Source organism: Camelus bactrianus, chromosome 20, assembly GCF_048773025.1.
Source record: "Camelus bactrianus isolate YW-2024 breed Bactrian camel chromosome 20, ASM4877302v1, whole genome shotgun sequence".
NCBI lineage: Eukaryota > Metazoa > Chordata > Mammalia > Artiodactyla > Camelidae > Camelus > Camelus bactrianus.
The window spans coordinates 37,832,535-37,855,715 of NC_133558.1; the positions used below are offsets into that span (position 1 = coordinate 37,832,535).

General features: G+C 41.4%; 1 long non-coding RNA gene and 1 other non-coding gene across 4 annotated transcripts; both read left to right on the forward strand.

The window, feature by feature from the left end:
- Nucleotides 1-1,304: 1,304 nt before the first annotated feature.
- LOC123613938 (uncharacterized) lies at nt 1,305-22,188 on the forward strand. 3 transcript variants are annotated; one of them, XR_012501173.1, is made up of 6 exons: nt 1,305-1,612; nt 6,361-6,436; nt 16,636-17,663; nt 17,782-17,954; nt 19,011-19,137; nt 19,608-22,188. It is a non-coding gene; the product is annotated as an uncharacterized LOC123613938 (long non-coding RNA). The 3 variants fall into 3 exon arrangements; XR_012501172.1 differs by having other exon boundaries at nt 16,636-17,954; XR_006721378.2 differs by lacking the exon at nt 6,361-6,436 and having other exon boundaries at nt 16,636-17,954.
- Nucleotides 13,373-13,445, forward strand: TRNAD-AUC (transfer RNA aspartic acid (anticodon AUC)). Its single transcript has one exon. It is a non-coding gene; the product is annotated as a tRNA-Asp (tRNA).
- Nucleotides 22,189-23,181: the final 993 nt, after the last annotated feature.

The following is a 23,181-nucleotide window of genomic DNA, read 5'->3' on the forward strand; positions in this document are numbered from 1 at the left end:
CCCGCCATCACCCTGTATTATGCATTATCTCCATTTTGCAAATAGGATTCAGAGAAATTTATTGTGTTTAATCAATTCCAAGATGAAATCTAAAAAATATTTTAGATCCTTTAAATCTGAATGAATCTTATAATTGATGGTGTCTTAGATTTGATAAAATATGATGAGATGATCTGAACTCTTAATAAGTTTTACATGTAATTTTTCATTCATGGTGGAAATGTGCTTAAATCGTGTAGTTTTCCCCATTCAAGTGCATTATCTTTTATAAGAAAAGCAGACTTTTTGCTCCTTCTCCAAATTTTTTTTCTCTCTCCATCTTACACACACACACACACACACACACTTTCTTCCTCTCTCTCTCTTCTCTCTCACATGTCCTTATATCTCAGGCCAAACTAAAAATATCCCACTCATAAGATGCTCTGCCTTATGTCAAGCCTTCTGTTTATTTCTAGTTTAGCCATGGGGAACTTCATCCAACTCTTACCTTAGCCTCCTTTCTCCTGCGAAATTACTGTTAATCTACTTTGTTCAACTCCATTTTACCCACAACCCTTTAGAATTAGTTGCCTTGACTTTGGGGAAAAAAACTAATCTTTCTTAACTATTTGGATAATTGGACAAATTAATTATGATTGATACAACAAAAGTATTTTTATTTTTTGCAGGGGCAAGTTAGCTGCCCTGGGCCAGAGTTTCTCAAACTGAGCACACCAGCACAATCTTCTTGGAGCATTAGTTTTACTTGGAAGGGAAATAGGACATTGGAAAATGTAGATAAAAATCTTTAAATAAGAAGTATTTTTTTTATCTTAAAGCAAATGTATAAATATCACAGACTGTTAGAGCAGACAGTTAGCTAGATACAAGCAGAGAAAGGGGGACACAGACCAAATGGCAGGATTTGGGCAGAAAGGAGGGGCACAAGCCAAATGCAGGAAACATACAGAAGCACCAGGGGCCCCTGGGCAGAGAAAGAAAAGCAGGAGTCTTTGGGCCGATAAGGGGCCACACCTTTTGGCCTAGAGACCAAGAAATAAAGGTCAGAAAAGGCAGGAATTTCCAGTGTCTGAATGTAACCTTTTGCTCATTATGCCCTCATTTCAATAAAATTAGCCTTGCAGATCAGAAGTACCCATCATGCACCGACGCCACGACACTTCTGATCCAGACTAAATAAGGACAAAAATCCCTCCTCCCTTTGGGAAGGTGGAGTTGGGATCATAATCAGGAAATATGACCCTAAGCCCTTCCCTCCCCGGTGAATATTCCGCCCATTCATTTTACACCCTATGTAAGTAACTTACGTAAGAAACTCAGGGCAGCCGCTCACCTGAGCCTGCCTGCTCTCGCCTTGAGAGTGTGCTATCCATCCTTTAATAAATCCTCTCTTTACTTTTTTAACCTCTGTGTCTTGTCTCTGAATTCTTTCTGGGACGGAACAAGAACCTGGAACACCGGTTGGATCCACTGGCAAGAGGACTAGAATGAAATATCCACATGCATCTTTAAGCTGGCGGTGGACCACTCATGGCAACTCATGGTTGAAACACAGGATTTGGAGCAAGACTTCGCATCTCAGCTCCACCTTTTCTAGCTGTGTGCCTTGGTACGTTGCTTAACCTCCCTGGGTCTTCGTTTCTCAATCTTCTCATCTATTTGCTAGTATTTTGTTGAGGACTTTTGCATCCATATTCATAAGTGATATTGGCCTGTAATTTTCTTTTTTGGTGATATCTTTGTCTGTGTTTTGGTATTAGGGTGATGGTGGCCTTGTAGAATGAGTTTGGAATGCTCCTTCCTCTGCATTTTTTTGGAATAGTTTCAGAACAGGTGTTAACTTCAATCTTCTCATCTATAAGATAGGAGTCATAGTGTCCTCGGCCTCATTGGGTAGTCAGGAGAATAAATGACAAGGACACATGAAATGGGAGAAGGGTGAGTGCTCACTAGTGTTGGGAATTTTCATTTTTGTTTATCCTTCCAGATGCCCCAGGGGCCACCCTTTGGTTTTCCTCTTTTGTTAAAGCGTCTTGGCATAAAAGACCAAGGCTTCCCCAGGATGCTCTCCAGTATGCTGTCCTGGCTTGTCTTCTGTTTGTCTTTCATAATGTTTCAGGAATGCACTGTTTTCTTTTCTTCTCTTGTTTTCGTTCTTTCTTTTTTTTCCCCCAGCACCATTAAAAACAACGAGTAGCTGTTTTAGGAATTTGGGAGGTGAAGGGGAGTGACTCACAGTTTCACTCAGGTTTCAAATGAAATCGTCTCATAATTGGGAAGCGCGTGCCGTGGTGAAAATGCTGGAGGCAGAGTCGTGAAGGATTTCAAACTCTCAACTCCCTTTGGAACCAAAACTTGGACCCACTGGTCATCACATATGAAGTCTGTGATTAGAACTTTCTCTTATAAGACTCAGGCTACGTGTAGTCCCAGCTGGTTACGGCTCATTTGGGAATGGATTTTCTGACGCAAAAGAGGTTTGAAAAAAAAAAAAAAGCAGGGTGTTTCTTTATTTGGTGAGCATGATTTCTGCCCTTTGCTTCTCTTTGTCAGCTTTAAAAGGAAGAGAAAAAAAGCAAAGCATGCTGCCAAAAGTTGGCAGTAGAATTTCAGGGAGCAGAATTCCTCCACCAACAGCAGCGTTTGAAGTGGTTGCTCAGAGAGGCCCCCGTGGGCTGATGTGATGTGAAGTGAAGAAAGCCCCAGAGCCTGGAAGTCCCAGGAAAAGACCTATGTGGGACTAGAGGCACCTGCCCCCGGGGTCATTCTTGCTTCTTTCAGCTGATATTGTCTTTGGCTCAATGGTCCAGGAATCCGAGGGCAGACACTCCAATTTACTATTGGCATTACCGCACCCAACTTGATCACCTCCTCTACTGGCCGAACTCAAGTATGTGGAGGGCAGTGGGCAGGATGGGGCAGCCTGAGGGTCTGCAAGGCAGTGGGAACTGGCCCATTCTTTGCCACCCCCCATCACCCACAATATCTTCCAGGCTCCTGATCTTTGCACCTAGAAATAAAAGCAAATGAACATTGACCATAACTTATAGGTGTGAACTAAAAATACTGCAAATGTAACCAGTAAAGAAAGAACGCTGAAGCCATCAGGTCGTCAGCAGCTGCTGCCACTCCCCAGTGAAGACAAGCCTGCAGCCTGGCCTCTGCAGCCACTCACAGTGGTGCACTCTGAGGGGACTCAGAATAATAAAGGACAGGATGCTGGCCCTAGATAGCTAGGTGCTTGTCAAAGGAATCAATTCAATGAGCCGATATATTTGCTCACTCCCATACATAGAAAAGCGCCAAATTCTGTAACGTGAGATGTCTGGTTTTCTTCAGTTAACAAGTGATCTTTTAATGTTCCAACTACCTGGTCTTTGTTGTAAAGCTCCTGTATATCCTGGGTCCTCCCCTGCCTTTTCGGAGCAGCCCCTCAGAGCGATCTGGGAGGTGTCACCCTGAGCTCAAAGGGGTTCATGTCCTCAGAAATGTCTGCCAAATAAAACATAACTCTCAACTTTCAGGCTGTGCATTTATTTCAGTCGTCATAGGAGTGGAGTGCATTTAAGTTGCCACGTGGAGATGTGTTACGAGGAATCGTCTTACACAACTGTGGAGGCTGAGAAGTCCCATGAGAAGATGGGATCTGCCATCTGCAAGCTGGAGTCCCAGGAAAGCCAGTGGTGTGGTTCAGTCCAAGTTCAAAGGCCTGAGAACCAGAGATGCTGATGCTGTAAACCCTGTCTGAGAGCCCGAGGAGATGAGATGTCCCAGCTCCTGGAGTGAGGCAGGGAAAAAAAAAGGATGAATTCTTCCTTCCTCTCCCTTTTGTTCTAGTCAGGGCCTTAACGGATTGGATGATGTCCACTCCACCTGGGGGTGCAGTTTACTCTACTGAGTCTGCTGATTCAAATGCTAATCTCATCTGGAAACAGCCTCAAAGACACACTGGAAACCCAAGTTAATCTGCGCACCCACAGCCAGTCAAGTTGACACAAAGTTTAACCGTCATGAGTACTGGATGTTGGGACCGATGGGTCAAGTCAGAACCTGTGGAATGGACGTGCCATCAAATCGTAACAAACCTCATCACACACAAGCAAGAGCTTATTTCTATAGGGACCCTCGGTCATCTTGAGGCTCGCTGGTCTAATCTGGGCTCGCTGGCTGGCTGGCTCCTCCCCCTCCCTCCCCCTCCCCTCCCCCTTTTTCTCCTGGGGCTGTATTCCGAGTGCCTCTCACTTGCGTGAGGCCAGCAGGTTAGCCTGGTCAAGTGTAAGAAGGAAGTTGTCCAAAGGCCTACACTCAGAACCGGCACATTCACTTTTTCCTTGAGCCGTTGGTCCAGGCAAGTCACGAGGCCAAACTCCACGTCAAGAAGCAGAGAGACATCCTCACCCTCACTGGGTGTCGTGGGAACTGTGCTGCCCCTCCTGATCCCCTTCCAGAACCGAGGCTCTGGTTCCCTCAGTTGCTGGGACTATGGCTCGAGATGACGGCTCACAGACAGCCCCTACCCACTTCCGTCTTCACTGCCTACCCGGCACTGCCCTCAGCTGAAGGACATGGCTTTGCTCAAGGGTGTCCCCAAGGCAGCCCACATGTGCTGACTGGTCAGACATAAGAAGGCAAGGCCCCTTGCGTCAATTCAAAACATCTCTGAACGGCCTTCCCAGCCCCAGAGCCCTCCATGGGATTAGCTGCAGCCTCAGTTGGAACTCAGCCCCTCTTTTCTCTCTGCCTGGTCTCGCTTCCTCACTCTGTTAAAAGTATTGTTCCTAAGAGACTCCTCAACCACCACCACATGCAAACCTGATGGGCAGTGTGGGAGAAATTCCAGAGACCGTGGCAAAGGGCACGGGCGGAGTGTGGGAAAGATTCACACCAAGACATGCAACTAACCACGAATCGCAGCTCTGCATTCAGCAGCCAGACTAGACTGCATCCCAGCTTAAAACAGAAGTGATGCCCTGGAGAGAACACTGAACCTCTGTCTGAACATCCTGACATGTGTTTGAAGTGTGGATTTGAGACGGAACTCGGTTTACAAAGGCAGGTGGTCCTGCCTGAAGAGTCGGGAGCAAATGAAAACTCTGTAAATTCAATTAAATGCCAAATGCATGGTGGGAGTTGGGTATTCTAATGTGCAAAGTACAGTGATTTGCTTTGTGGATAATCATTTTAATAACTTACTGATTTTTCCATGTCAGGTTTTCTCTAGCACCATTTATTTAACTTTTCTCAACCCATTCTAGCTTTTTATAATTCCATGGGTGAAATTATAGTGTCTTAGGGGCTTGGTTTCTCAGTGGGTTTCCTTTGCACCAATTTTATGTATGTATGTATTTATACTTTTATTGTGGTATGATTCTTGTACAGTAAGCCACACATATTTCAGATGTACAGTTTGATGAATTTATATATATATATATATACACATACCTATGAAACCACCGCCACAATCAAGATAGTTAATATTAATTCAAAAAAACACATGTACCCCAATGTTCACAACAGCACTATTTACAATAGCCAAGACACAGAAACAACCCAAATGCCCATCTACAGATGACTGGATAAAGAAGCTGTGGTATATATCTATACATATTGGAATACTACTCAGCCATAAAAAAGAATAAAATAATTCCACTTGCAGCAACATGGATGGACCTGGAGATAGTCATTCTAAGTGAAGTCAGCCAGAAAAAGAGAGAAAAATACCATATGATATCACTTAGATATGGAATCTTAAAAAAAAAGAGAACACAAATGAACTTATCAACAAAACAGAAGCAGACTCACAGACATAGAGAACAAACTTATGGTTACCAGGGGGTAAAGGGGGTGGGAAGGGATAAATTGGGAGTTTGAAAATTGCACCTCTTGGGGAGTGATGAAAATGTGAGCTATCTTGATTGTGATGTGATAGCATGTGTGTATACATTTATTGAAATTCATCAAATTGTACATCTGAAATATGTGTAGTTTACAAGAATCATACCATAATAAAGGTTTTAAAAAAAAAAGCTAGCTAACATTTCCATCACTCCCCAAGAGGTCCTTTGCACCAATTTTAATTGGATAGAAACCTTAGTGGATTCAAGGGACTCTGGGGAGAGGTATGGGGGCAGGACCATTGGAAATGGGAGTTATGGATATAATGAATGGAGGAGATGGACATTCCAGGAGAAGAAACTTTTGGCCATGTAGTGTTTCCCCAGTAAACAAGCAGGAAGAGAAAGGAGATGATTTGCTCTACTCAGGGATGGTATTGATAACACAGCTATAGCAGAAGGACAAGTCAGCAAGAAAACTGAGTTCTAACAGTTTTTTTTTAACTATTTTTTTTTGACGTAGGTACTGGGGATTGAACCCAGGACCTCATGCATGCTAAGCATGTGCTCTACCATTGAGCTATAACCACTCCTAAAAGGTATGTCTTCCTTTTCTTCCTTCTGCCTCCCCTCCCAGGATCCCCTGACAGCTGGTGTCCAGCTGGGCAAGGCTGGTAGGTGGCACCTGCAGATTGGGAGTCAGAGGAGGGAGCAGAGTCTTGTCCACTCTCTCCCTGCTTTGCTGTGGCGTCCCTGGCAGGGCAGGGTCCCTCCAGGACCACACATCCGGCTGGCAGCCTCTCCTCCGTGGCTCCGGTTCCTGTGAGGGCTCACTAGGACTGTAAAGACTTCCGCCTGCTCCTGGTCTCTGTGTGGTGTCTTTCTTTCTTTTTTTTTAATTGAAGTATAGTCAGTTACAATGTGTCAATTTCTGGTGTCCAGCATCATGTCCCAGTCATGCGTACACATACAGATACTCATTTTCATATTCTTTTCCATTAAAGATTACTACAAGACATTGAATATAGTTCCCTATGCTAGACAGAAGAAATTTGTTTTTAAATCTACTTTTATATACAGTAGTTAATATTTGCAAATCTCAAACTCCCAATTTATCCCCTCCCACCCCCTCTCCCCGGTAACCATAAGGTTGTTTACTATGTCTGCGAGTCTGTTTCTGTTCTGCAGATGAGTTCATAGTGCCCTGGGTGTCTTCATATTCCCTGCTGGTTCGCTTCATCCTGCCCACAGCTGTGTTAGAGCATCTTTATTCGTCTCTTCATTTGAACAACCTGGGTTGCCTTCTGTTTCTTGCCAGGACCCCGGCTGGTATCCTGCCCAACTGCACTCTTTCCCAAATTCCTTGCAAGTGTCATGCTTTCCCCCGTTTAGATCAACAAGTGTGTAACAGCAGAAAGAGCAGAGCCTGAGTGACACACAGACACGATTTGATTTCTGGTTCAGTCACTGAGTGACTGGGGAACAGGATGGGAAAGATATTTAAGCTCCGGAGCCTCAGTTTTCTTGCCTCTAGAGTGGGAATAATGATGGGTTTCAGCTGCATTAAATGGGAAAATCTGTGCCTCACCAGTGTGTTCCAGGCCTCATCAGCCGGTTGTCACAAAACAAGTCTCACATTATTTTCGTATTCCAATTTTTCGGGCATGAATCTCCAGCATACTTGACTGCAGGCAATGAACTCCCTTCAGAGTCTTCCCAGCTAGAAGTTTCCTTGTGTGAGGGGAGGGTCTAGCTCAGTTGGAAGAGTGCACGAGGTCCTGGGTTGAATCCCCAGTACCTCCATTAAAATAATAAACAAGTAAATAAGTAAAAGCTAATTACCTCCGCCTAAATCAAAAAGTCGTAATTAATTAAAACTGCCGACCTGCCTCTGTGGGCGTGGTGGTGGCCCCTGTGCACTTTGGGCCCAGGTGCCATATGCCCACCATCGGCTTGCAGGGCAACTGGCTATGGCTTTGCCACGGCTGGAGCTTCTCCAGGGTCACTGGGTCACAGTCTGTGGTGAGGGCACAGCCCACGCCAAGGGTGCTGACACCTGCTGTTCCTGGAACGCCCAGTCCTTAGGTGCCTCCCTGTGGGCCGGGTTCTGTGGGAGGAGGGGAGAGGCCTCCCTGCGCTCTAAGCCGTCTCAGCCCCAGAGGCAGAGCCTCTCAGACCTCTGCCTGGTTCCTCACCTGTTTCACGGGAAAACAAAACAACTCACTCTGGAGCTCGCTTCCTTCCACCCTCTCTTCCGCATGGGTGTCAGGGCCAGGGAACAGATAATGTGCCATCTGCTCCATTTTTCTCCCCTCCCACCCCAGTCCTCTTCTGTCTGTCAAACTGAAGCTTCTATACATATCAACCATGCTGGGGTGGAGGGGAGGGTCAGCTGGGGAGGTGAGGTCTGGATGCCCTCTGCATAGGAGCTGGAATCCACTCCGGTTACACGTGAAGGATTCCTGGTACTATACTTGGCGCATGGTGGGACCTCAAGGAATGGTAGATGCTATGATCATATAAAGAGGAAGTTCCATTTCCTACCATTTAGAGGCTACAAGTTCTTCAAGGTGCAGTTTAGATGTACTTCGAAAACAGTACAGAAATTCCTCAAAAGAATAAAAACAGACTTACTGTATGATCCAGCAGTCCCATTCCTGGGCATATAGCCAGAGGGAACTCTCATTCGAAAACATACATGTACCCCAATGTTCACAGCAGACTATTTCCAATAGCCAAGACATGGAAGCAACTTAAATGTCCATCGACAGATGACTGGATAAAGAAGCTGTGGTATTTTTATACAATGGAATACTACTCAGCCATAAAAAATAATAAAATAATGCTATTTGCAGCAACTTGGATGGGCCTGGAGATGGTCATACTAAGTGAAGTAAGCCAGAAAGAGAAAAATACCATATGATATCACTTATATGTGGAACCAAAAAAAAAAAAAAGACAAATGAACTTATTTATAAAACAGAAACAGACTCACAGACATAGAAAACAAGCTTATGATTACCAGGTGGAAGGGGGTGGGAAGGGATAAATTGAGAGTTTGAGATTTGCAAATACTGACCTATATTTATATAGTAGATAAATAACATGTTTCTACTGTATAGCACAGGGGACTATATTCAACATCTTGTAGTAACTTATAATGAAAAATAGTATGAAAACGAGTATGTGTATATACATGTATGACTGAACTATTGTGCTGTACACCAGAAATTGAAAGTAACATTGTAAACTGACTATACATCAATTAAAAAAAAATCTGTGGGGGATGGTATAGCTCAGTGGTAGAGTGCCTGCTTAGCATGCACAAGGTCCTGGGTTCGATCCCCAGCACATCCACTAAAAAATACATAAATGCATATGCTTAATTCCACTGCCACCAAAAAGAATCTATTTAGTACGACAAAATATTCTCTCCCTGTGTATTAGCTTCCTGGGGCTGTGTTTACAAACTATCCAAAACTGGGTGACTTAAAACAACAGAAATTTATCTTCACAGTTCTGAGATTTAATTTTTTTTCCTAATTTCTTTTTGTGGGGGAGGTAATTAAGTTTGTTTGTTTGTTTATTTAATGGAGGAACTGGGGGATTGAACCCAGGACCTCGTGCGTGCTAAGCACGTGCTCTGCCACTGAGCTACACACCTCCCCCCACCCCATTTTAACTTGATTGTATTTGCAAAGACCCTATTTCTAAACCAAGTCATATTCTGGGGTACTAGGGTTTAGGATTTTAACATATCTTTTTTTGGGGAACATAATTCAACCCATAAGACCCTCCAATGATCTAAAATCTAATAGCAAGAATCTGATTTTTCTTTTGACATCTATCATATTCTAGTTGATTTTCATAGAAATTTACCTTTCATTTCTCCCTGCAACACTGAACACTCCCAGGACAGAATCTATGTCTGATTCTTGTCTGTGTGCCGGACAATACCTGTCTGGCCATAAGAGGTTTCACAGTTAATAAGTGATTTGTCTCCTTTCTTGCCTCGTAACCAATCCATTAAGTCTAGAGCTGCCACGTTCCCTGGTACCTGCATTCCTGAGTTCCTTGTGTTTTCAACTCTTTGGTTGATTTCTTTTCTTAAAAGAATACAGATGAGGAGGATGGGTTTGGCCAGCTGAAATAGCTGGGTACAGCCTGCCTCAGGTGGGTAAATATTTCTGTTTCCTGGGAGCAAACAGTGGGCTTCACTCCACCAGGAAACAATCCTGTTTGTCCCCAGTTTATGGTTCTTTCTCCTTCCTGAGCATTTTTAACATCCTGATGATGTCTTTAGTTACCGTTGCTATGGAAATATTTTGGTGTTTCCTGCAGAGCAGGGTGGAGTGGCGCCTGGAGCCTCTTTCTTTTTCGTTTTCATTTTCTTTTCCATTATAGGTTATTACCAGATATTGAATATAGTTCCTTGTGCTAAACAGAAGAAACTTGTTGTTCATCTATTTTATACATAGTAGTTAGTATCTGCAAATCTTAAACCCCCAATTTATCCCTTTCCACCCCCTTTCCCCCTTGGTAATCGTAAGTTTGTTCTCTATGTTTGTGAGTCTGTTTCTGTTTTGTAAATAAGTTCATTTGTCTTTTTTTTTTTAGATTCCATATGTAAGTGATATCATATGGTATTTTTCTTTCTCTTTCTGGCTGACTTCACTTAGAATGACTTCTCCAGGTCCATCCATGTTGCTGCATATGGCATTATTTTGCTCTTCTTTATGGCTGAGTAGTACTCTGTTGTATAAATATACCACAACTTCTTTATCCAGTCATCTATCAATGGACATTTAGGTTGTTTCCATGTCTTGGCCATTGTAAGTAGTGCTGCTATGAACATTGGGATGCATGTATCTTTTTGAATTAGAGTTCCCTCTGGCTATATGGCCAGGAGTGGGGTTATTGGATCATATAGTAAGTCTAGTTTTAGTTTTTTGAGGAATCTCCATACTGTTTTCCACAATGGCTGCACCAAACTGCATTCCCACCGACAGTGTAGGAGGGTCCCTTTTCTCCACAGCCTCTCCTGGTGCCTCTTCATTGCAGGTTCATGATGATGTCCAAGCCCAGGGCCTCATTTGCTAGTTTTTTTTTTTTAAATGGAAGTATAATCGATTTACAATGTTGTGTTAGTTTCTGGTGTACAGTATAGTGATTCAGTTACACATTTATACATATATTCTTTTTCATTATAGGTCACTACAAGCCACTCATTTGCTAGTTTTCTGGCCTCATATCTGGTTGTCATCAGAGGAGTGATGTGTCTTTATTTTAGTCCTCTGATTTGATCACACTGTTGTTTTTTTTTTTCATTGGTTCTGAAGTGATCTTCATCTTCTTAAATAATCCACCCATTATTTCGTCGAATGACAGAGCCAGCCTTGTCTTCTTGGCATTGAATACATCAGTAAACAGGTGCAGTGCCTCTGACAGCAGTGTGGTGTGGGACAATCTAAGCTTCTGAAAGCACTTGAAATCTATTAGGGACCTACAGTTTAAGGACTGAGACTGAGTAGTGGTTGGAGGAGAGAAAACTGGGCTCTCTGGAGACTTGGGCTCCGGTCTCTTCTGTAGAATGGCGACAGTAATATTAATACACGTCCCAGCGGCTTGATAGGATTGTTATGATTAAGGTGCGTGCAAGCTCTCCAGGGCTATAAATGCTCACGACTGTCCTTGTGAATAGCAGCTGCTAGAATCACAAGTGTCCTGGCTCTCCCTTTGACCTGGGTGGCCATGGGCAGCAACTCAATCTCCTGTGAGGACCTGAGTTGGCCTCTTTACTAAATTGTCTGGGCAAACAGGCCATTTTGCAGCCTTTTGTGTGCCATTTTGTGTGTGCATTTCATTTCTTCTTCATTTTTTCACTTTTAAAGAAAAAATATTTAATTATTTAATTTATTTATTGAAGTACAGTCAATTACAATGTGTCAATTTCTGGTGTACGGCACAGTGTCCCAGTCATGCATGAACATACGTATATTCATTTTCATGTTCTTTTTCATTAAAGGTTATTACAAGATATTGAATATAGTTCCCTGTACTACGCAGAAGAAACTTGTTTTTTAAAATCTATTTTTATATATTGGCTAACATTTGCAAATCTCAAATTCTCCAATTTATCCCTTCCCAACCCCTTTCCCTTTGTAACTATAAGATTGTTGACTATGTCTGCAAGTCTGTTTCTATTTTGTAGATGAGTTCATTAGTGTCTTCTTTTTTTCTTTTTTTAGATTCCACATATGAGTGGTATCATATGGTATTTTTCTTTCTCTTTCTGGCTGACTTCAGCTAGGATGACAATCTCTAGGTCTATCATTTCATCTATTCCTATATTGGGGAGGGAAGGGATAATGTGACTTTGATTATTAGGATGAAGAGGAGAAAAATATCTTGAAATTTTGGATATCTTTGTCAAAGTTAGCTGTTTAATATAAAGTCTCTGTGATGCATTTGTTGCTCATTTGGCATGTTGGAATGTGCCATTATAATTTTCCTCCTCCAAAAAGGGTTTTTTTTTTTTTTTTAACGTCTTCTTTGTTTCGGGTGGACACTCAGTGGGTTACCAGAACACATTTAGGCATTCAGCCTCTGACAATTCTAGGTAAAAGTTCTGAATGCATTTAGTGAGTTGATTTATGGAATTTAGGTTTTTTTTTTTTAAATCCATCAATGTATTCCAGAGATGCTCCAGAAACTGATGTCATTGCAATTAACTGGAATTCTTTATAAAGAACTTCCTGCCTGACAACTCTAGATATATTTATCATGCTGCTTCTCTTGAAGCATTTTCAATTTGCTCACTTGGAGCAAATTTTGTGTGTTGAATGCGGTCGGTTTCTAGGCACTGACTCATTTTCCAAAGACGCGTTCACTTTTTTTTTTTCCAATTGACTTTCTCCTGTCAGTATGTCGTCCAGCTCTTCTTTAAAGGACTGTCAACTCGTCATTAGCAGGAAACAGGATTTGTGGCCCATTCTTACAAAAGTAGAATGAAGTGAGATAATTTGATTTTTTTTGTATATGCATATTTTTATTGAAGTATAGTCAGTTTACAATGTTGTGTCAATTTCTGGTGTACAGCACAATGCTTCAGTCATACATGAACACACGTGTTTGTTTTCATATTCTTTTTCTCCGTAAGTTACGACAAGATATTGAATATAGTTCCCTGTGATTTTTAAATGATAAGGAAATAAAAAAAAAAAAAGGGAACCTCCAGAAACCTAACTAATTTCCAGGCTTGGAACTATTATTATAAGAAGCTTAAATAAACGGGACACCCGGAAACAAAAAGAAAATCTGCAACTTGCATGAGTTGGAGCAGAATACATTAAAATTTCCATTTTACTTTAAATATCAAGTAGCTGTAGTGTGAGTCAGTGTAAACAAACCACAGAGCCCAGGCTTCATGGAGGATGACAGCTATTTCATGTGGGCAGACAAGTGTTGCAGCATCTCAACACGAAAACTTGGCTGTATGCCCAGGACTCTTTCTCTGTATTTAGAATTTTGGGGGAGGAGGGTATAGCTCAGTGGTAGAGTGCATGCTTATCATGCACAAGGTCCTGGGTTCAATCCCCAGTACCTCCATCAAAAGTAAATGAGTAAACCTAATTACTCCCCCCCAACAAAAAGATCAAAAAAAAAAAAAAAAAAAAAAAGGAAGAAGAAGAAGAATAATTTTGGTGCAAATTCCATCTATGTATCTAGAAAACAAACCCAGAAAGCCTACAAAGTCAAGAATAAACAGCTCATTTTACTATAGTTCCGATGACGTCAGCTCTAAAAACACCCAAGTTTTCAGTTTTACCTAATCAGACAATCACCTTAACAACTTTTGTAGCCTCAGTTGCTTAGGTGACACACCGAAGTGGCCATTTGTTTAAGATAAAGTCCAAAGTTAGCTAAATGTACAATAGATAGTGAAAGTTTGATTCAACTACATGGATAGTTCACCCCAAAAATGTTCTTCATGACCTAAACAGATTTCTCCAATGAAGACATACAGATGGCCAACAGGCACATGAAAAGATGCTCAATATCGCTAATGATCAGAGAAATGCAAATGAAAACTACGATGAGGTATCACCTCACACCAGTCAGAACGTCCATCATTCAAAAGTCCACAAATGACAAATGCTGGAGAGGCTGTGGAGAAAAGGGAACCCTCCTACACTGCTGGTGGGAATGCAGTTTGGTGCAGCCACTGTGGAAAACAGTATGGAGATTTCTCAAAAGACTAGGAATAGACTTACCATATGACCCAGGAATTCCACTCCTGGGCATATATCCAGAAGGAACCCTACTTCAAAGTGACACCTGCACCCCAATGTTCATAGCAGCACTATTTACAATAGCCAAGACATAGAGACAGCCTAAATGTCCATTGACAGATTATTGGATAAATAAGATATGTATGTGCACACACACACACACACACACGCACAGACAATGGAATACTATTCAGCCACAAAAATAAGAAAATAATGCTATTTGCAGCAGCATAGATGGATCTAGAGATACATACTAAGGGAGGTAAGTAAGACAGAGAAAGACAAATATCATGTGATATCACTTATAATGTGAAATCTTAAAAAAGGACACAAATGAACTTATCCACAAAACAGAAACAGACTCACAGACATAGAGAACAAACTTATGGTTACCAGAGGGGAAGAAAGGGAGGGATAAATTGGGAGTTCAAGACTTGCAGTTACACACTAGTATGTATGAAATAGATAAATAACAAGGTCCCACTGTACAGCACAGGGAAACATATTCAATATCTTGTAATAACCAATAAACAGAATATGAAAAAGTATATGTATCTATATCTATATATAAAACTGAATCACTATGCTATACCAGAAACTAACACAACATTGTAAATCAACCATACTGCAATAAAAAATGTTCTTCATAAACTGTGGAGAAAAGGGGTAATTTGTTGTTGTTTTGTTATCGGGTTACCTGCCCCCGTCTTCCTCTTCACTGCAGGTGTATATGTAACCATTATTAGAATAACACTTTGTAGGGTAAAAACAATTTATCCTGCCAAAGCTTTTCCATTTGCCAGTTCAAAACTTCTCCCTTTAATTTTTGATTGATGCAGAATTGAAGCCAATCTCTTTAAGCATCAATGTTTGCATTTGTGGAGCGGGGTATAATAACACCTCGAACATAATATAAAACTGTTGCTACAATTAGTGGAGTGACCCTGATCATTTAACACAGGGCCTGGCATATAGTAAATGCTCGATAAATATTAACTATTTGTACTTCTACCATTAAAGATGTGATCTTGGAAGTCATTAAATCTTTTACAGCCTAGTTCTTTAGCTATGAAAAAAGATGTTTTCAGTCTGGAAATGCATTTAAAATACACTACGTCCACATGCAAAGTGAAGTATAGAATTTGAGCCATTACCCTCATTAATTAATCAAGACAATTTTTTAAAAAGTTTTTTAAAAAAACTTAAGTATGGTCAGTTACAATATGTCAATCTCTGGTGTACAGCATCATATTTCAATCATACATATACATACATAGATTCCTTTTCATATTCTTTTTCATTATAGGTTACTACAAGGTACTGAATATAGTTCCCTGTGCTATATAGAAGAAATCTGACTTCTTTTCTATTTTATATATAGTAGTTAACATTTGCGAATCTCGAACTCCCAATTTATCCCTTCCCACCTCCTAGACCCCTGGTAACCATAGGATTGTTTACTAGAGTCTGTTTCTGTTTTGTAGATAAGTTCATTAGTGCAAGACACTTTTTTAGCGGGGGAGGTAATCAGGTTTGTTTGTTTGTTTGTTTGTTTATTCACTTATTATTTTTTAATGAAGGCACTGGGGATGGAACCCAGGACCTTGTGCGTGCTAGGCATGTGCTCTACCATTGAGCTCTACCCTTCCCTCCAAGACACTTCTTTGACCTTAGTGATCGATATATGCTTTGGAGAAGAGCTTGATGAATAAAGGTTTACTTTGCTTGCATACTATTTTTATTACCGTATTGCCAGTTTTATTTTATTTTTTTTGGTATTCAATATTTACTAGGATGTGATAGGAATTTGGGTGCAAATGGCTTTTTTGGGGAGGTGGTCCCAGCACGCATGATCAGGGAGGGATGCCGTCCAGGGCAGCCTGGTGAGTAGGTCACTGCAGCAGGCAGGTGGGCTCAGCCCCACGGGGTTCCTCTGAGAGATGGTGTGAAACCTGTGGGTTCCGAGCAGCCTCATCCATCCAGCCCAGCACTGGGCACATCTCATCACGTCCCTGGAGGGTACCACATACAGAAGTTTGGGAAGCACTGCCATGAAGAATAGTTGAGGGAAATGAAGAGCCCTATCCGGGAGGGTGGAAGATGTGAGTTAAGTGGGGGGGTGGGTCCGAAGGCGTCAGGTCGGAAGTTGGAGGCTTATGTTCTTTGGATACTTGGAAACCTATCTGGGAAAGAGAAATTCAGGTAAAAACAGTGTCAATGGGTGGAAAACGCAGCGAGGTAAATATAAGTTCCTATCAGAGCCGTCTCCAAGTGAAACGGATCACTCGTGAAGAACAGTGTGTGAGCTCATTTAATTCTATAACAATCTTGGCCATTGACATCTTTACTTTCTCCCTCAACCTCCAATCAAACCGTCTTATAGATGAGAAAAGGGACCTTCCAGAGGCTTGTTATTTACCCAAAGTCACAAAGCCAGTAACGCAAGGGCACGGATTAGGACTTGAGTTTGTTTGATGTAGGAGCCCATTCACTTTCCTTCCTTTCAGATGAAGCTTGTCCTCTCTCCCACAAAGTGTTCAAGCAGAGACTGGTCAACGACCTGGACATTCAGAGGGATTCCTCCACCGTGGAAAGGAACCAGATGACTTCCAAGCTTTCTGCCATGAATGAGTCCATGATACGTGAAACAGCTGTCACATGCCGAGCCCTCAATATTCCTTCCTTTAATTTAGAAATTATTTCTTAAATTGAGAAGTTAAGTTCATTAATCTTCATAGACATTGAATATTTTTTAATTACCTTTGATATTTTTGAATTACCTTTGATTTTATCCTAATAAAACCTGTTTGGTGAGTTGTTGAAAGCATTCTTTATTACCATCTCTCTTTAATTAGACTGAAATATGCTGTGTGAATCAGCTTAGGGAAGCAGAGGGGATTCCAAAGAATCAAGCAAAAAAAGGTTGTAAATTAGTAAAGGCTGCAGGGGTAAGTCCAGATGTAGAAAATGCAGAAGGACAGATGACACGGAACTGTGTCCCAGGAAGGAAGTGACAGACACACAGCCTGTTGGGAAGAGAAGCGCTGAGCTGCAGGATTTAGGGGCAGAAGCACCATCCTGTTAGTCTACTGGGTGTTGCTTGGCGTTAGAAGGATGACGGCTCTTGTTTCTGGCTTTGCAGTTTAAGTGGGATGGATTTAGAAGAGTCCCATGAACGTTGTTAAAGTGTTGAGGTGGGTGGAAGGCTCTATGAATCACGTAGGTTGTCACTCAGTCCCCAGAAGCAGGGAGAGGAGGCATCTACAGTCAACTCTGCCTCGGTCTCAATAAACTGCTTTATTACTGTTTCCTTCCATGCCCGCTAGGTGGTGCTCAAATTACTGCACAGAATTCCTTGACCTCTAGCAGGATACAAAGGTGTTAACCCTTAGAACCCAAGGCAGATGGTATTCTTCGATTTGAGCTCATATGAAGATCTCGTATTTCGAGAGGACCATCAAGACTTTTAAAATATTGTGTGATATAAAAATATCTATGTACAAAAGTTGAAAAAAAATGCTACCTCAGAGTCAAGGTTAGCATTGTTGGTGGAAGTGGATTTCGTTCAATATTTTTTCTATTAAGCTTCTGTTACACTAGGTTCTGGGGCATTTATGAGGATTTCAATTTATGTTTTTTTATCTTTTGACTAGGAACACTGTTAAGAAGTTGTTCTTCCACATTTGTACATAGTTTTTCAATGTCATCTCCAAAATGGATAAACTACAGATCAATAATTCTGCCAAATGCAATGATTTGGAGGAAAAAGAGAAAAAGGCAAGCAGAATGAAATACCAATTGCGGAATCAAGAAAATAAGACTAGAGGTAAAAGTAGATAGTGTTACTATTACTGAGTCCAAAGTTCATGCTGCTTGCCCCTCGGCTGACCAATACATTGAGAGACGAGGTGTTGAGGCAAGAAATAGCGACTTTGTTCAGAAAGTCAGCAGACTGAGAAGATGGTGGACTAGTGTCCAAAGAACTATCTTGCCTGAGTTAGAATTCAGGCTTCTTTTATACTAAAAGGGGACAGAGTGTGGCTGCTTGTTGCAAACTTCTTGGTGCTGGCCAGCCCCCGGAGGGGATGTGGTAATCCTTTATTCTTGCAGCCTTCCACATTGGTACGATCATGATGTTCCTGGAATCCTCCAGCAAGACAAATGTTACTCCCTGTTCTGCAACTTTTTATCTCTATGTGAATGAAAACTCTCACACTTTAAAAGGTCAAGCCTGGGTGGCAGAGCCTTGAGAATGGGCTCTCCTATCTACTTCAGGCTGAAGGCAACATTCCTTTACAAAGGTGCAGAACCAGAATGACTGAGCACAAAGATTAGCATTAATGGAACAGATCCAATATGGAGTCAGGTTTGTTCTTCTCTGTTACATCACTACTGGATGGTTTCAGACTACCTGAGGCACAATTGTACAATAATTTTTTTCCCTCTCAAACCCAGCCCTGGATCAATCCAGATACTTGCTTTCTCTAGTCCTACACTTGAACTGCCAGTTTGGTGCCATGAGGATGTCAGAGTTTTGTACAGGGGGCTGGAGTTCTGGAAAGATGGCAGCTTGAATGCGTTCCTCCTCACTGTTGCTGCCAGCCCAGCACAGCGCCCTCTCTGAGCCACTATATATATATGTATATATATATATATACACACACACATATATACACACATACATACATACATACATACATACATATATGTATTTTAAAAAAGGGATAGTGGCAACTGTCAGGAAGAGAAAAGCACGCTGTGAGGGCAGAGCTTGAGCTGGGAAAGTCAGATGAACCAGAAAAGATGAGAAGGCACCCTTTCAAATAGAGCAGATTCACACTCGACATGTATTTGTTAACTTATGTGCTTTGCACTGTTTCAGGACACAGCAGAGGACAAAACAGCCAAAAATGTACCCTCATGGGGCCGAGGTGTCAGAGGTCAATTTGTTCTGTGTCCAACCTGCTTGAGTGTGAACGTCCCAGCGAGGCACCCGAAAGGAGAGGGAGGTTTGTTCATTTTGCAAATATGTACTGACCATTTCGGGGACGGCCCAGAATTTTGCTGGGTGCTGGGGGTGGGGTGGGGTGGAGCGCATCCTGGCTTTGTAGAGCCCATGATCCATGGGGGAGAGCCACGTATGCACTCACGCATTTGCAGCTCAGTGTGTGGGTAGAACACTCAAGGGGCCCTGGGGACACAGAAGCGGTGGGGCTGTCGGGAGTTGGCTGCTGCCTGGAAATAGAGTTGGTGATCTTGCAGAATCGTGATGGGAACTAAGTCAGCATCAGGTAGTTCATTAGCATGGGTTTAAGATTCTGCCTGTGGAGCAGGTACCTAAGGTTAGCTGCCTGCACTAGGGCACTGGAAGGGTCAGTTACCCAAACCTGTCCCCTGACCCTGTGTCTGCTCTCCCAGCACCAGAACGTCACCCCATTGCCTCAGGACATTTTAATTTTTATCTCTCTCTCTCTTCCAGTTTTATTGAGACATGATTGGCATGCAGGACTGTATCAATTTAAGATGTACAGCATAATGATCTGACTTACATACATCATGAAATGAGGACCATAATAGGTTCAGTGAACATCCATCACCTCATATAAATATAATATTGAATGAGATGCAGTGAGAATCCGGGATCTGCTCTCCTGACAACTTTCGTATATAACATGCAGCGGTGTTAGTTATATTTATCGTGCTGTACTCGACACTTACTTATCTTATAACTGGGAGTTTGTGTCTTTGATTGCCTTCCTCCAATTCCCACTCCCCCTACCCTTTGCCTCTGGTAACCACAAATCTCGTCTCTTTTCCTATGAGTTTGTTTGTTTTTGAAGTGTAATTGACCCACAACACCATGTTAGTTCCTGTTACACAACAGTGATTCGGTATTTCTGTACATTACAAAATGATCACTATGATAAGTTACCATCTGTCAACATACAAAATTATGTGTATTACATAATTATGGACTATATTTCCCACACTGTACATTTCATCCCTGTGACTCATTTATTTTGCAACTGGAAGGTTGTGCCTCGTAATGTCCCTCAACGATTTCTCTCCTTTCCTCTGCTCCCTGCTTTCTGGCAACCACCTGTTTGTTCTCTGTATCTATGATTCTGTTTCTATTTAGTTACGTTTGTTCATTTGTTTGGTTTTTAGATTCCACGTATAGGTGAAATCATATGGCATTTGTCTTTCTCTGCTTGACTTATTTCACTTAGCATAGTACCTGTAGGTCCACCCATCTTGTTGCAAATGGCAAGATTTCATCATTTTTTATGGCTGAGTAATATCCCATTGTATATATGCACCACATCTTTATCCATTCATCTATTAATGGGCACTTGGTTGCTTCCATATCTTGGCTGTTGTAAATAATGCTGCAGTGGACATAGGGGTGCATATATATTTTCAAATTAGTGTTTCTGTTTTCTTAAGATAGATAGACTGAAGTGGGATTGCTGGATCATATGGTGGCTCTATTTTTAATTTTTGGAGGAATCTCCATACTGTTTTCCATAGTGGTGGCACCAATTTACATTCCCACCAACAGTGTACAAGGTGCCTTTTCTCCACATCCTCATCAACACTTGTTATTTCTTGTCTTTTTGATAATAGCCATTCTGACAGATGTGAGGTGGTATCTCACTGAGATTTAGATTTGCATTTCCCTGATGATTAGTGATGTTGAGCATCTTTTCATGTCTGTTGTCCATCTATATGTCTTCTTTGGGAAAATGTCTATTCAGGTCCTCTGCCCATTTTTTAACTGGGTTTTTTTTTTTTTTTGATATTGAGTTATGTGTTATCTTTGTATATGTTGGATATTAACTTCTTAAAAGTTAATAAACCAGATATATGGTTTGCAACTATCTTCTCTCATTCAGTAGGCTGCTTTTTTGTCTGTTGATATATTCCTCTACTGTGCAGAAACTTTTTGGTTTGATGTAGTTCATTTGTTTATTTCTGTTTTTGTTTCCCATGATAGAGGAGACATATCCAAAAAAAATCACTAAGACCAACATCAAAGAACATACTGTCTATGTCTTCTTCTAAAAGTTTTATGGTTTCAGGTCTTACATTTAAGTCTTTAATCCATTTTGAGTTTATTTTTGTATATGGTGTAAGAGAGTAGTCTAGTTTGAATCTTTTGCATGTAGCTGTTCAGTTTTTACAACATCATTTATTGAAAAGATTGTTTTTGCCCATTGTATATTCTTGACTGCTTTGTCATAGATTAATTAACCACAGAAGTGTGGGTTCATTTCTGGGCTCTCTAGTCTGTTCCATTGATCTGTGTGTCTGTTTTTGTGCCAGTACCATACTGTTTTGATGACTGTAGCTTTGTAGTATGGTTTGAAATCAGGGAACACGATACCTCCACTTTTGTTCTTCTTTCTTATGATTGTCTTGGCTATTTGAGGACTTCTGTGTTTCAATACAAATTTTAGAATTATTTGTTCTAGTTCTGTGAAAAATTCCAGTTGTATTTTGATAGGGATTGCATTGAATCTGTAGATTGCCTTGGATTGTATGGTCATTTTTATTATTCTCCCAATATTAATTCTCCCAATCTTTCCATCTGTTTGTGTCATTTTCAATTTCTTTAATCAGTGTCAGTTTTCTGAGTACAGGTCTTTTACCATCTTAGATTTATTCCCAGGTATTTTATTCTAATGGATGCAACTGTAAATGGGATTGTTTCCTTAATTTCTCTCTTATAATTCATTGTTAGCATATAGAAATGCAACAGATGTCTGTATATTAGTTTTGTGTCATGCAACTTTATTGAATTCATTGATGAGTTTTTAGGTAACAAATTTAGGATTTTCTATGTATATATCATACCATCTGCAAACTGTGACAGTTTTTCCACAAATTTGTATTATTTTGAATGCAAGCTATTGTATTGACAGATATTTTATAAAGCCAACTCTTTATATTCTAATTTGTAACTTTAATGTTTTGACAGGAGCCACGTCCTAAAATGTCTCATTAACAAAATCACATAAGTATCCATGACATCCTGAGGGATACAATATAATATTAAATAGGACACGATGTATCTATGTTTTTGTTTTCTTGTTTTTTTCTTTATGTTCTCCAAGGTTTGAAGGGTACTGCAGGGAGAAGCGGAGCTGTGGAAAAGGGAGTGTCTTCAGCCAGGAAAGGATCCATGAAGTGGGTGGGAAAGGGTATCAGAATTTAGGGTAGGAAGAGGGGGCCCTCATTGTGAACCAAGAGTCAGACCTGAAGGCCCCTTTCATTGCCAGGTGCGTGCGGGGCGCCGTGCTGGGCCCCCAGGCAGGGCCTGATACATGCGTTACAGATGGTAACAGACGGTACAGACGGTTGTGACTGCGTGTCGCGTTTGTTCTGCTGCCCAGAATGGTTAAGTTATCATCTGTGAAACCCAACGCCAACTCACTGAAGCCACAGTACTAGACTTTTAGCTTCCAGAATGGTTTAAAATCTTCTTTCAAGTCCCGTCTCAAGAAGAGCTTGACTAGGGAGGTATATCTCAGTGGCAGAGGGCATGCTTAGCATGTACAAGGTCCTGGGTTCAATCCCCAGTACCTCCATCAAATAAATAAACCTAATTACTTCCCTCTTCCAAAACAGAAAAAAAAGAAAAGAGGAAGGACTGGAACTTGTAAAGATTTTTATATGGGGGAAACCACATGTTAGGGCTGGAAAATCTTACTGCTTCCTTGACTGGTTTTTTCTCTCTCTGTCTCTCTAACTTCTGGAAACTGCATTCCCTAGGTCTGGGAGGAAAAGTTAATCTCTGCTTCTCTCCTCTGCAATTTCCAGAGAGAGTAGTTGGCTTTTAAGCTGTAGGGAAACAGTTTAGGGAAATACTGGAGAACTTTCTGTCAGCATTTTGAACACGGAAACCTTTTGTGGGTGAGTAACTGCAGTGCCCTTAGGAGAATTTCCAGGAATTTGTGACTGTTGGTTTCACCTACCCCAGGCAAGATGCAGTCATCCCCTTTCTGGAGAACTATATGACTAGACAGAGGTAAATTTCTCTTTGCACATAG